Source organism: Drosophila willistoni (genome assembly GCF_018902025.1).
Source record: "Drosophila willistoni isolate 14030-0811.24 chromosome 2L unlocalized genomic scaffold, UCI_dwil_1.1 Seg196, whole genome shotgun sequence".
Taxonomy (NCBI): Eukaryota; Metazoa; Arthropoda; class Insecta; order Diptera; family Drosophilidae; genus Drosophila; species Drosophila willistoni.
The window spans coordinates 3,489,034-3,502,599 of record NW_025814048.1 but is presented as its reverse complement, the minus strand read 5'-3'; positions in this window follow the sequence as shown (position 1 = coordinate 3,502,599).

Genomic DNA, 13,566 nt, shown 5'->3' with positions numbered 1-13,566 from the left:
AAAATAAGGAAACGAATTAAATTTCAATCATTTTTCAATACAATAAATATATATGTCACTTAATCCAACAATCATGATAATCACAACGATTAATAAATATATATAAAATTGAATTACAATAAGTTTTAGTTGTATGAGCCCATTTTAAAAATCTAAGCCAAATTTTTTAATTTTACAATATATTATTTATAAGTAAGTACATATACATACATACATATATATCTACATTTTAGCCATTTAAGCTTTGATGCATGTTTACAAAACATTTAAATAAATATAAAATAAATTCAAAACAAAAAAAGCAAATACTTTTGTATGAGCCTAGTCAAATTTGTTAGTGTGGTCCTTAAGTATCCTTGCTTCCTTCGTTCCTGTCGACCCTCACACCCTTTTCCTTTTAGCAGTCATTCACACTTCACTTGATTTGAAAAATGAGCGCCTATTGGAATCGTGGGATTGAATTGAGCCTGGCTAAACAAACATGGCAATAAACCGTAAAGTTTCTTAAGCTTATTGGCCAACTTAAGGGATACGGGAAGTCCCAGAGCCTACGTTAGCAGAAAATAAAAAAAACAACAACAAGGCAGCCAAAAAACTTTCTCGTGCGAAAACTTTGCCGAATATTTGCATTTGAATCAGCAACAACAGGCATAGGGAGAAGGACCTCTAGGAGTTCGGAGCTGGAACTGGGGAGGATACTGGGGAACTGGCATAGAACCTGGACAAGCATCAACCTCACCAAACACCGTTACACAATGAATTGGCATTTCACTTTCCACTCTTCGGCCTGCTTAGATTTTCATGGCACGTACAAATTTTCCTTTTGCCTTTCTGTTTTTTTGTTCTCTCCTCTTTTTTTCTCTCTCCCATTCTTGCTGTCATGAATTTCAAATGGCCTAAAGCGCAAAAAAATAAAAAGCAAGTTGTACATACATATATAGGCAAAAGCTGATTGAACGTGGCAAAAAAAATTTATATATAGAGAAATATTTAGGCGAAAGATGGCAGAAAATCAAAAGGTAAGTGATGGACAACAATGACTATAAAATGCTCTAAGAGAAGGAAAAATTTTGAAAATTAAAAAACCGCATTAAGAAAAAGACAATTATGCCGTATAATAATAATAAATAAAATATAAATATTGTCGTATAACTTCTTCAATTGGAGGTTTATATAAAAAATCATGCCTTTCGCTGTTTATTTCAAAAGGTTAAGTCGTGCCTTCTTTTGAAGTTTTCTTCAACTTGATATGAAATAGATAACAAACTTTTCCAAAAAGATGACAAATTAATTAATTTATTAAATAATGCTTCAGAAACAGCAGCGAAAAACACGAATGCAAAAGAATTAAAAAATGGTTGTTCTCAGTTTTGTTTAAATATTGATTAGATTAATTGAATTGCAGAATATAAACTCAAATTTTAAAAATTATTAAGCGATATTGTATTAACATTTCCAAATTCTTCAGTTTTGTAGTTTTTAGTATACAAAAGTATGAAAGCGATGCTTATCGATAATAAGGAATTGGAACATTAACTATAATAAAGTATATTTAAATTATAAGGTTTTAAAATGAGTCATTTATTAAATTAGTACTTGAAGAAGAAATTCAAAAGTAATAAAAGCTATCAGGATAATTATATTCATTTCCTTTTTTATGCTTCAAAATGGGGAAAAGAACAAATATTTAAAATTAGAGACCATAATCGAAATTTTGTTGCAATTCCAATGAACATAAATGTATTTATTCACATCGTTTTAAATAATATGAATTATTTTATATTTTCATTTAGATTTTCAATAGAGTCTGCTTACATTGAAAGGTAAAATCTTTAAATTCCCTTAATCATAGTTAAATAAATATATGAACTAAAGTATATAAAATAAGCCAAATTGATTAATTTAGATTTAAGTTAGTGTTTTCGACATTCTTCAACGATTATAGTCAATAATAAATGCCCAAAAACTTACCAAGCCTGGTGGAAATTCATAACTTATCCAAAGTGTCTTCTTATGTTGATCATGAATATATAAGATTTTATTGTTCAACATGTTTTCCTTAATGGTTAACAAGCAATCTAACAAACTTGTTATACCCTAACAAAAAATAAAAAAAAATTTAAAAGCAAACCAAAAATAAAGTTGGCAAATAAAGTTTTTCTCTTGTTACCTAAATTTTGCATGACCCAATGTAACTCCTTGCCCGCTCGCACTTTGGGATAAAACGATTCGCTTGACTTAACTGAGATTTGATTTAAGCTAAAGCATAAAAGTCCAGCGAACTGTTTGACCAAAAGTAACTCAGCTTGACATTCAGCAAATTTCATTAAGAGATGATGGAAACGGAAATTAAAATGCATAAATAAAAGTAGAGAAATGCTAAAATATTGTGGCATTGCCCTCTAACATATACTTTTCATAGCAGATATTCATCATTTTTTCATAGATGGAATAAATTTAAAGCCGAAATCATTCGACAATCGTCGAAGGTTCCCCCTAAGCCATGAATAACTCAAAAACATCCAATGCAATATGCAAAATTCAAACTGAATGTATGTTTCGTTTCTGTTTCAGTTTCTCTTTTTTTGCTGGCCACACATGGCGTATGCGCAATATTTGTGTTTGTAATGGATGCGACAGCTGCAGTCAGCAAACGGGCCAAAACCAAAAGCAAAGCCTACTAAGCCTTAACATGGCCAAAATGCCATTTCAAATGGCTTTCAATTTATTAATATTTTATACACACACACACACAAACACACCACACACACACACACACACGTAAAGAGTGGTAAAAATGGCTTTCGGCCATTCAAGCGTAAAATCTGCATTACTCATACGCCACCAACACACAAAGTTAAGTTAAGTTAGGAGAGAGGGTAGAAGCACTAACCATAGAACACATAGATGGGACAAACTCATGATTTTTTGATTGCAAACGCTAGCCTAGTCATGGAACCCCAGAGAACTTCGGGAAAACCCGAACGCTCTCACTCTCAATGAGAGCGTAAAATGGGGAGAGGGCAAAGCAGCTACGAAAAAATTTCAGTCTAGCACAGACTACCGAACGACGAAGGCAGGCCTACGTCGCTTGTGATTTCGTTCTGTCTATGTATGTGTACACTCGTCGGTACATGCTCAGGCTTCGTAGTGTGTGTGTGACGTGAAGTTGTACAACATCGCATTTCAATAGCTCGCTCGACCAAAATTTTTCATTTTCGACAAAACAGCGGCAATGCGAATAGGATATGCCCCTGTCGAAAGAATATCAAGAAATATTGGCATCAGCTACGTATGTATCCCGGTGGCTGTGCCGATAGAGTGTTTGCTTGGCAATAGGAATGTCGCTGGTTCGAATCTCAACTCGATTATCGTTAACGAAGTTTTTTTTTGTCTATTTTTTTTATTTATATAAAAATAAAAAAATAAAAATAAACAAAAGGAAAAAAAAAACAAAATGAAAATAGACAAAAAAAAACTTCGTTAACGATAATCGAGTTGGGATTCGAACCAACGACATTCCTATTGCCAAGCGAACACTCTATCGGCACAGCCACCGGGATACATACGTAGCTGATGCCAATATTTCTTGATATTCTTTCGACAGGGGCATATCCTATTCGCATTGCCGCTGTTTTGTCGAAAATGAAAAATTTTGGTCGAGCGAGCTATTGAAATGCGATGTTGTACAACTTCACGTCACACACACACTACGAAGCCTGAGCATGTACCGACGAGTGTACACATACATAGACAGAACGAAATCACAAGCGACGTAGGCCTGCCTTCGTCGTTCGGTAGTCTGTGCTAGACTGAAATTTTTTCGTAGCTGCTTTGCCCTCTCCCCATTTTACGCTCTCATTGAGAGTGAGAGCGTTCGGGTTTTCCCGAAGTTCTCTGGGGTTCCATGACTAGGCTAGCGTTTGCAATCAAAAAATCATGAGTTTGTCCCATCTATGTGTTCTATGGTTAGTGGTAGAAGTTAAGAAGCATTGACCTAGGACATATTATGATGCCTTTTACCTGACACACACACACACATACCACACACCACACACCACACACACACACCTCAATCCTACACACAAAGATACATAAATTATGCATTATATAAATTACGCAGAAAATTTCAACCCAAAGACTGAGGAAGCGAGGAAGTAAATTTTCGGCATCAAGTCCTCAGGGCTTTGTAAGTGACTTGGCAATTGACTTCAACTCGTTGCCAACTTTGCCCTCATTCCCATTATGAAGTTTTCACAACATATTTTCGCATTCATCACTAGGCCAAAAACAACAATCAAAAAACAACAACAGCAAAAAAAAGTTAATTGAAGCACATCGCAGACTCATTTGTTATATGTATGAATGAACGAACAAATTTCATTGTTCTTATTGCTGCTCTTGCTTTTCTGCACAATTAGCGAGACTTGAAAAAAAGGGGGAAAACTTTCCATTTTCCTGTTGTAGGAAATTCTGTGTTTTTGGGGCAATTCGCAAATTGCTTGCAGGCCAATATAAATGAATTTTCCAATGCAATGAGTTTTCTTAGATCGAAATTGTATACATTTGTTTAAACCGTTTGAGTTTGGTTTGAATTTTGCATCATTACAAAAGTTGAATTTTTCAATCCTACTTAAAGGAAATGAGAAAGGTTCAAAGGTTCAGTTAAAGCAAATAGTCTTTTCTCTATAATAAGAACAAAAATTACAATATTGGCATATTAGAAATTTATTTGAAATGACATATCAGGTATTATTTATTGGCTTTACTCCTCAATTTTTATGAGAAGGATAACTAATTTATAACTTGTAAGCAGATACTTAAAAATTTATAACTGAAAATTGAAATACTGTAAAGCGGAGAGATAAAAGTAAAGCCTTAGGTTCAAAAATTTCAATAATTTCATGATTTTGTTTTCAAATTCCTCAAAGACTTTAAATTACATTAAAGCCCATTCTATCTACATAAATACCATTTTGTTTTCCAATTCAATTCTTTAGCATTCATCGATTACTACAGATAATTGTATCAATTAGCATTTCCATTCGACAGAATCTTTTTTTTTTTGTTACTTTTTTTCAATCAATGTCAGGCAAATTTCTTAAAGGGTTCGCTACACAAAACAGCTGAGCTTGTCCTTTTTCCACTCCTCTTGTAGCTGTTTGTAACGTTGACTCATTAAGGGGGGAAGGACAAGGGAAACGAGACGATGTTGAGACGACTAGAGAAAGGACAGAAATGAAACATCAGCCAGAAAGCTTTCGTCATTCTCTATGGTCCTGGTTCTCGCTTCAAGTGAAATAAATATACCCAAAGTCATGAAAAAAGAACAGACACACACACACACACACACACACAAGCAAACAACTAGAAAGCAAACCAACAAACAAACAACATCTGAATAGAGATGAGAGACTAAGTAAGTTGAAAGTATATTGTAATAAAATCTTAAAATGTGAAGCCCCGGGAGAGTAAATTTTATATGAAAATCTACTATATTTTGATGGGATTAGTTTTAAAAGGTATTGAGGAACGGAGTACAAAAATTGAAATAGAATAGAGCCTGAAAAGCAATCAAGGAGTATGTTTATTCTATCCTTTTAGTGTTTAGCTGTGGTTTAATGGTTAGAGTAAGTAAAATTTAATACTATATTTACTTTATGTGCGACAAATGCTTCAAATTTCGATGGGATGAACTTTTTTTAGAAACTGAGATTGATGCAATTGGGACAAGAAAGTCAAAATTCTTTAGTTTTGGACCATTTTATGCTATTTATACTTACCTTAGATGCCTAATAAGATATATCATCCGAGTGTCTCTTTAGATATTGTCTTTTTAAAGGGATTTGTGAAATACCTAGACTTAGGTAGAATCTAAGTTTTCATAACGAAGAAGATAAAACAGTATATCTAATTCCATTTAAATTAGATAGTCGTACTGTTCGATTTTCCGGTGATCGCAAACACCCAAGTAAATATACATATTTTAAGCTTAGTATAATGATGTTAGTAATCAAAAGAAATTGTCATGATTTGAATAAAGATTCCGACTCCCTAAAAAGATCAATTTAAGCCGCATTTAATAGGGTTATAAATAAGTCATTTAATATAAATGCATTTGCAATACCTTAGAATTAAATAATATATCAAGATATTATATTTAAATTTCGTCAAACTTTTCATACTAATAATATTCCTGCTCATCTCTAACCACGAATAGCTCCTATCGGTTATTGTTGTTGTTGTTGTTTGTGTTATTACATGTTTGGTTTGAGTTGGGTAGAGGTAAAGAAAATGTCTGGCTTGACGACGACATCGTCGCCACTCGACTTGACTTGAATGGAGCAGGTCCAGGTCCAGGTCCCAGGCAGGACTTGTGTTGTGTTGCCTGAGAGAGAGAGACAAAGAGGAGACAGGGAGAGAGAGTAACAATTTTCATTTTCAACGCCAAATGCCGGGCGCAAAAAACGCATAAAATTTTACGAGCCGAGTCAGTAGCAGAGAACTGGAGCTGGAGCATCAAGGATCCTGATGGTCCTTTCATTTGGGGGGTGGAGAAGGTTGGTTGGATGGATGGATGGATGGATAGATGGGTGAATGGGATGGCAACGACTCCCACGTTAAAAGTTTAGCTTTCGTGTTTGGGCCATAAAAATGCGTGCAGTTGATTTTGGAGTTAGGAGAAAACGCTTCAATGGAGTTCAGCGAGCATTTGGGGACTAAGCTAAGGCAAAAACCTTTAGAGTTCATTGGGGGATTTGCGGCTGAATGGTAAAGGGTTAACAGGAGTAACACAACCAATGAAAAGGGGGGGACAGAGAAGGAGGATGGGATGAGTGTGGAGATCTGGGCTCCAGGTGATGTTTGCCAGTGCCAGGTTTATTTTCTTTTATTGAGCTGGTGTGAAGCTTTCTCGCTTTTCTTTCGCCTTTACTTTCCGCTCCTTTTGGTAGCAATAACATTTAAGTGGCATTAGCTGTTGTAGCATTTTGTTTGGGCCTGGTTATGAGGCGAAATAAAAGTGAGATTGGAGCATTGTGAAATTAGCGGTAAATGAGCAAGGTTAGTGGCCTGAAACATGGTGCAGGAGAAGACAAGTGAAAGCCAAAGAATGGCAAACTTTTCCACCGCTTTCCACGGGGCATTTAAGTTCAATGGGCAATTCTAGGAGCAGAAGCTGGTGGGATCATAAAAATGTTGCCAAAAACTGTAAACTGTGAAATGAGAAACTGTGGAAGGCAAGAAGCTGAACAACAAATTAAGCCATACAATGTAAATATATAAGTATATTTAAGGTAGCATTGAGAATGGAAAGTATTTTGAATATCTTAACATCTCTCAACTGTCTATCTGCCATTGCTTTTCAATTGCTTTACAAGAATTTTAACCTTAAATTGTATTTTCTTGGAATTTGGCAAATATTTAAATTTGTGGTAAATCAATTCTCTTAGAAATTACAGAAAAGGGTCAACACTTAGGACCTGGACTTTGGTATACCCTACTTGAAAAATCTATTTTGTCATTTTCCCATTGATATAAGGCTTTAGTTCATCCTTTATCTTAACTTTACGCCGACTGAGACTCGGACTCAGACTCGATTAGCTAAATTATCTCGACTTTCTTTATATGAGCAAACGAAGCTAGAAGAACATTTGAAATTATTCCACTAGTCGACTTAGTTAATAGATTAAAACAAAAACTCTAAGGAACACTCTGTAATCAAAATAAGCAATATACTTAATATTTGTTTTTAAAACTGTTTTATAGCCTATAAGAACCTTTAGAAGAGGTATTATTACTCAAAATAGAATAAGATCAAGCAAAATAGGTACTTAAGGTCATCAATGTGAAGTCTGATAAAACGAAACGAGAACTTTGTTACGAAATGGTTAACCAATCTGTAAAGCACTTTAAATTCACTTATTACTTAAGATTTTAAACAATTTTACGGATATAAAAACCGATGTAACCGAAATGCTAAGGAGAATCCATTCAAAATGGAATTATGCCTGATATATCAAAACAATTTATTTTTCATCTAAACTGATAAACAAACTAAGGCGATTTTGAAACGTTTAACGAAAAACTAGGTAAAGTTTTTTTTAGTGGTTTATCTAACAAAAAACTTTACACAGATAAACCACTAAAAAAACTTTACCTTGAGATGATTTCTCAGTCTGTTGCCAATATTTAGTTACCTCTAATACGCCCTTCTTCTAATGCCTTTTAGGGTATAGAAATTTTTGAAGAAAAAGTAAAGCGCAAAACTTTATGCTCATAAATTTTATTTGATAAAATTGTTAGTGCCAACACTTTTCTCTGTTTTGTTTTTTCTTTTGACAATGTGCGTGCTTGGGGACTGACAACCCTTTGTCCCCAACCACCTACCCCCCACCCTTTCGATTGGCTTCCCTCCTCTACCTCAAACACTTTCCGCTTGCCAAAGACTTAGTCACAACTTTATTAAAATTCAAGACGACAACCAAACCGCAGACCGCAGTAAACGAAATGGAATAAAAAAAAAATAAATATCGAACAAAAACCGCAAAATGCCAAGAAAATGTATTAAAAAAATATTGAAAAGATAAGAAGTGGAGGCAGGGAAAAGTTTCAAAAGCAGTCTCATATGTTGGCTTTTGGCTTAGGGGCAAAATCAATGTTCGAATGGAATTGGAGAGGAGCAGATGCTCCTTCTAATACTCCCTGTCTCTTTGGCTCCTACTTCTTCTTCTCCATGAGCCTCCTGTCCTTGTCTTCCTTGCTGTTTCTTCTTCCTACTCCTTCTCCTCGTGTTGCTGCTGCTGCATCATCCTGTTCAGTGATTTGTGGCCTGCGTCTTAATTTAACCAACAAGAGACAATTGCTGACTAATGGAAAATGGGGCAGGGCTTGGGGGGTAAAGTTGTAAAAATTTTTAAAATAGTTTTCCTTCATTCCTAGAAAAACTTTTCATTTGGCCAAAAATAATTTGTATGCTGCAGCCCTAACTAACATGAAAAGTTTTTCCTACTTTTCCCTACTTTCTATTATTTTTTTTTTGTCAATTTATTTTTATTTTTCATTCATTCCGATACCCTATAATTTCCAGGAAAGCCTAGATTTGTCTCACATGTGATTGGGATTCTGGTTTTTGGTCTAAACACTTTTTAGCCTTTCTTCTTGTGTGGTCATTGTCCCTTTTGCTGTCCTTTTCTTTGGGAATTGTTCCTTTTGACAATTGCCATTGAAAAATGGCATTGAGTTTGGTTGTCCTTGTGTGTTTGTGTGTGTGTGGCTAGTGGCTCCTGGCTCCTGGCTTGGTCCTGGAATGTGTTGACATAGCGCTAAATTTTTCAGTTTCAGTTTTGTTTGCTCTTCCACTAGAGTTACTCTATCTCTTTCCTTTCTCTCTCAATCTTTCTCGCTTTGTGTTTGTGTGTGGAGTTAAAGTTTTATGCTCTTTTTGGGAAACATTTACTAAAGCCAGTTAAATGGGTGTTCAACTGTATGAAAAGGACATTTGATATGGAAGGAAAAATATAGTGAAAAATTCACTTAACTTTTTACATATGCAGAAAATATTTTACCAAGGGGCAATTAAGAAGATTTTCTTTTTTTTGGATAGTAAATTAATTTAAATATTTAAAGACTTTAATTATTTTGCTGTTACTGGGCAAGCCATGAAAGCAACAGAAACGGGAGGAGAGAATGTCATGGTAGATAGGCAGGATCACGTCCTGGCAACATGCGACAACAGGCAAACAGCCAAGCGTAAACTTAACTGACAAGTGGAGACTTAACTTCCATAACAAATTGCATTCCAATTGCACGTCAGCAGCAGCCCAGGAGCAGACCAGGAGTTGGAGGAGCTGGAAACAGGAGCAGGCCAGAAGGCAGTCATAAGCAAACACACACCCACACACACACACAGAATCTCCTCACACACTCGCCACCTCAGGGCAGAACTCTGTTAATTTAAATTGCTTTAAAAAAAATGTGTGTGCAGATGAGAGAGAGCAAAAAAAAAAGCAGAAATGAATGCAAAACTCAACTCTTGACTAGCGACTTGCTGCCATGCACGAAATAATCCTAAAGGGTGTGAAAAAAAGCAGATTCTGTATGGCAGATGCAGGCAGAATGCAGTCAAGAAGAATGTGCACATGAATACAAACATAAATTCATATATGGCATATGAAAAGGAGTAGAAGAAATGAGCGCCCTCGTGACTGAAAAGAAGGAAAAAAAAAACTCAAACACACACACACGAAATTATGCAACTTGGCAACTGAAGACACATCAACCACTCACCCACCCAACCACCCACTCTCTCTCTCCCTCTCTCTCTGATGGCTAGAAGGAAATGCTTCAACCTTAGACGCGCCACTTCGCCATAAGTCTCAACTTGTTTTTCGTTCTTGCCACAATGTTGCATAAATAACACAAAATCATTTTGGCTGCATTTGCCATTCAATTAAATTTTGAAGAGTGGGGCAAATAATAAACAAAAAACCACACACTAACTTAAACTAATTGCTACATAAATGGCGAGACAAATTGCATAAATTTGCTTGAACAAATTAAGCAAAACATTTTCTTGCCAATTATGTCCCTACTATTTAGAAAGTTTACTTCACTTTCAAAAGTCTAATTCAATCTATGGTGACAAGCATTTTGTGACTAGAATTCAACTCTTTAGAATGCAAATCAAACATTGGGTTTAAGGAGTCTCGTGGAAAATCTTGTGAAGTGGATTATTTTAAGATTTGTTAATCTATTTACACTTCATTTAATTGTAATTCCCAATTAGTTTATGCGTTGATAATATGGCCATTGCTATATCTTAGCATCGATATGGCTATATCTTTGAAGAAAATCTCCTCACTTTTTGTGAATGAATATCCTTCAGAAGTTTGACCTTGAGCGCAAGAGATTTGATTTAATCTTAAAAAAGATTGTAATATAAATATCTTTAGAATATGTTTTTGGGTAAACTCAAATGAAATGTATGTAAATTCTAAAGTTATCTTCTGTAGTGTTTCTTAAGAAAGATTATTATTATTATCTATTATCAACCTAACTATATTTTACAAGCACTGGCAACTAAGGCCTTCGGCTTACAATTGGATGAAAACTACATCCATACACTAGCCTGGGATTCGAACTCGGATCCTCGTTGTTCAGTTGACTAAATGACTGGGCCACTTAGACAACTCATCTACCGAGGACAGCGCTCTTAAGAAAGATAATTAATAAGAATAGATTGGGAATAAAAATAAAAATAGAAAGATAAACTTCAAAAAAAACTTCTTTCTTATTAAAAATAATGGACATTCTTAGAATACATGTTCAGTCAAGTCCGCAAAGAAGGATTTAGATAACATTTGTAGAACGTGAAGGAAGTCAAAACATAGATATTTTAAACACGCTTGTACTATCATTTTTTTAAAAATGATTTGGTTGATATTTTGACGAAACTTTAGACAAAAAACTAAATAGGAAAAAATGATGAAAAATGTTCCCATTCAGAGTTCTATTTGTAGATGGAATCCCTTGTAGATCTCTAATAGACCGACAGCTCCCAACTAACAAGTGACAACTTTTCAAATATCAAGTAGATGTAAAAGGTTTAGAAAGATTTCATGCAATGATCCCATGCAGAAATATTTGTACGCGAAATTATGCCAAGTCAGAAAGTCGTCTTTAACTGTATAAATAGGCATTTCCCCTTCCCTTAGCTTCCGCGTATTCCCCTTTTCCTCTTCAAATTCTATTTGCCTAAGCCTTTTTCACTAGCTCTAACTAAGTAAATAAACACAATGGTGAATTAGAAAAATGGGATGGATGGGAGGGGGAAAGGAAAAGAGAGCCATCAAACTCGAAGCACGCAACTTGCCACTGTTGGCGCCAGTTACAATCCCTCCCACCCTCTCCCTAATCCTTACCCCCTTACCAGCAAAAGCAAAACCAACTGTAGGCCTCTCCCTAGCCAGTTTATAGCCGTTTACTTTGACATATCGCAGAGACCCGGGCTAATGGAGCATACGAAATATATATTTTGTGTATGTAAGTACAGAACCGGCTACGAATTATGCTACAGAGCGGCAGAACTAACTTGGCACAAAATCAGACGATTTACATGCAGGCCAAAATGTTGATTAGAAAATTAATTAAGGTTTTTACGATGCCTTCCAGTTTTTACGAGACGAAACAGTTATGAGCAGCCATCCTCCTCCCTTGCCTTTGTCTCTCTCTCTCTCTATCGCTCACTCGGTTCTTTCTCCCATTTCTCTGAAAAACTTTCGCTTTAGCGAATTTACGACATTTTTATGACAGGCTGCCATGCGAGGAGCAGCAGGACGAAAAAAAACAAACGCTCGTAAAAAAAGTGCGTAAAACTTTCCTTCTACCAGGAGCAGGCAGCCAGGCAGTCGTCAGCAGCTGATAAAGAGGAGCTCTCCTGCTCGTGTTGCTGCTCCTCATCATCATCCTTTTGCCACCAATTGGTAGCATATGCAGATGAGTTCACCATAAAATTCTCTGAATCATAAATTATACCCCCAACATCGAGGGCTCTCCTCCTCTCTCCTCCGCTCTGCTCTGCTCCGCTCTGCTATGTGTGAATGTAACCACACTTTGGGTGGAATAAAATTTCAATTCAATCAACCTCTTGTGCCTGAACAAATGATTGAAAGTGCTTACTAATGACTCCCAAATATCAAGTAGTCGAAATGTAACGGGGGAATTACTAACTACATAATGGGAAGAAATGGAAACTTTTTCTTTCTTTTGGCAATTTTAAGGGAATTTCTTCGGCATAATTTAACAATTTTTAGTTCGATTGTTGGTAATATTTTTTGGTAAAAGATAAGATTTTTTTAAGAAACAAACATAAAAGTATTTTAAAATTATTTTTATTAAATTGTATGCCTTTTTACTGTTTAATTATTATAACACTTAAATTAGTTTTGATTTTTAAAAACATTTTATATAAACTGTTCGTGACTTATAGAATTGAGACTAATTTAAAATAAAAATATCTTGTCCCTTATTGTTTTGTAGTGTTTAAACAGATCTAATAACAAACAAACATATCACGTAATATCGCCTGAAGATGAATGTCCAAAAGTAATAGAGTCATTTGATATAGATGATGGCTGTTAACATTACTTAGTTAGTAATTAAATTTGCCCCAAGGAAAAGGTAAGTATTTCCTAATATGAAGTTTGAATAGCTTGAAAAATATATTTCTCTGAGGTCAAGATTGATGGGAATGATTGATATATGTATATTTATACATTCGTTAATTTTTCTTAATTAATATATTAATTTATTCATTTACACTTAAAGATCGCAATTTTAACTTAAAGTTTTCATTGATTTGATTTATGATGATTTCTTAAAAAAATTATAAAAGGTTCTCTTTTATTTATTTTAAAAAATATATGTATATTAAATATATGATTAACAATTTAAAAAAAAAAAACAACAAAATCATATTTATCAAATATTTTTTCTTTCCATTAAGCAATTGGTTTTTATATGAAAATCATTGTATTCAAAACCTTAGTATAATATTAACTTGAGTTA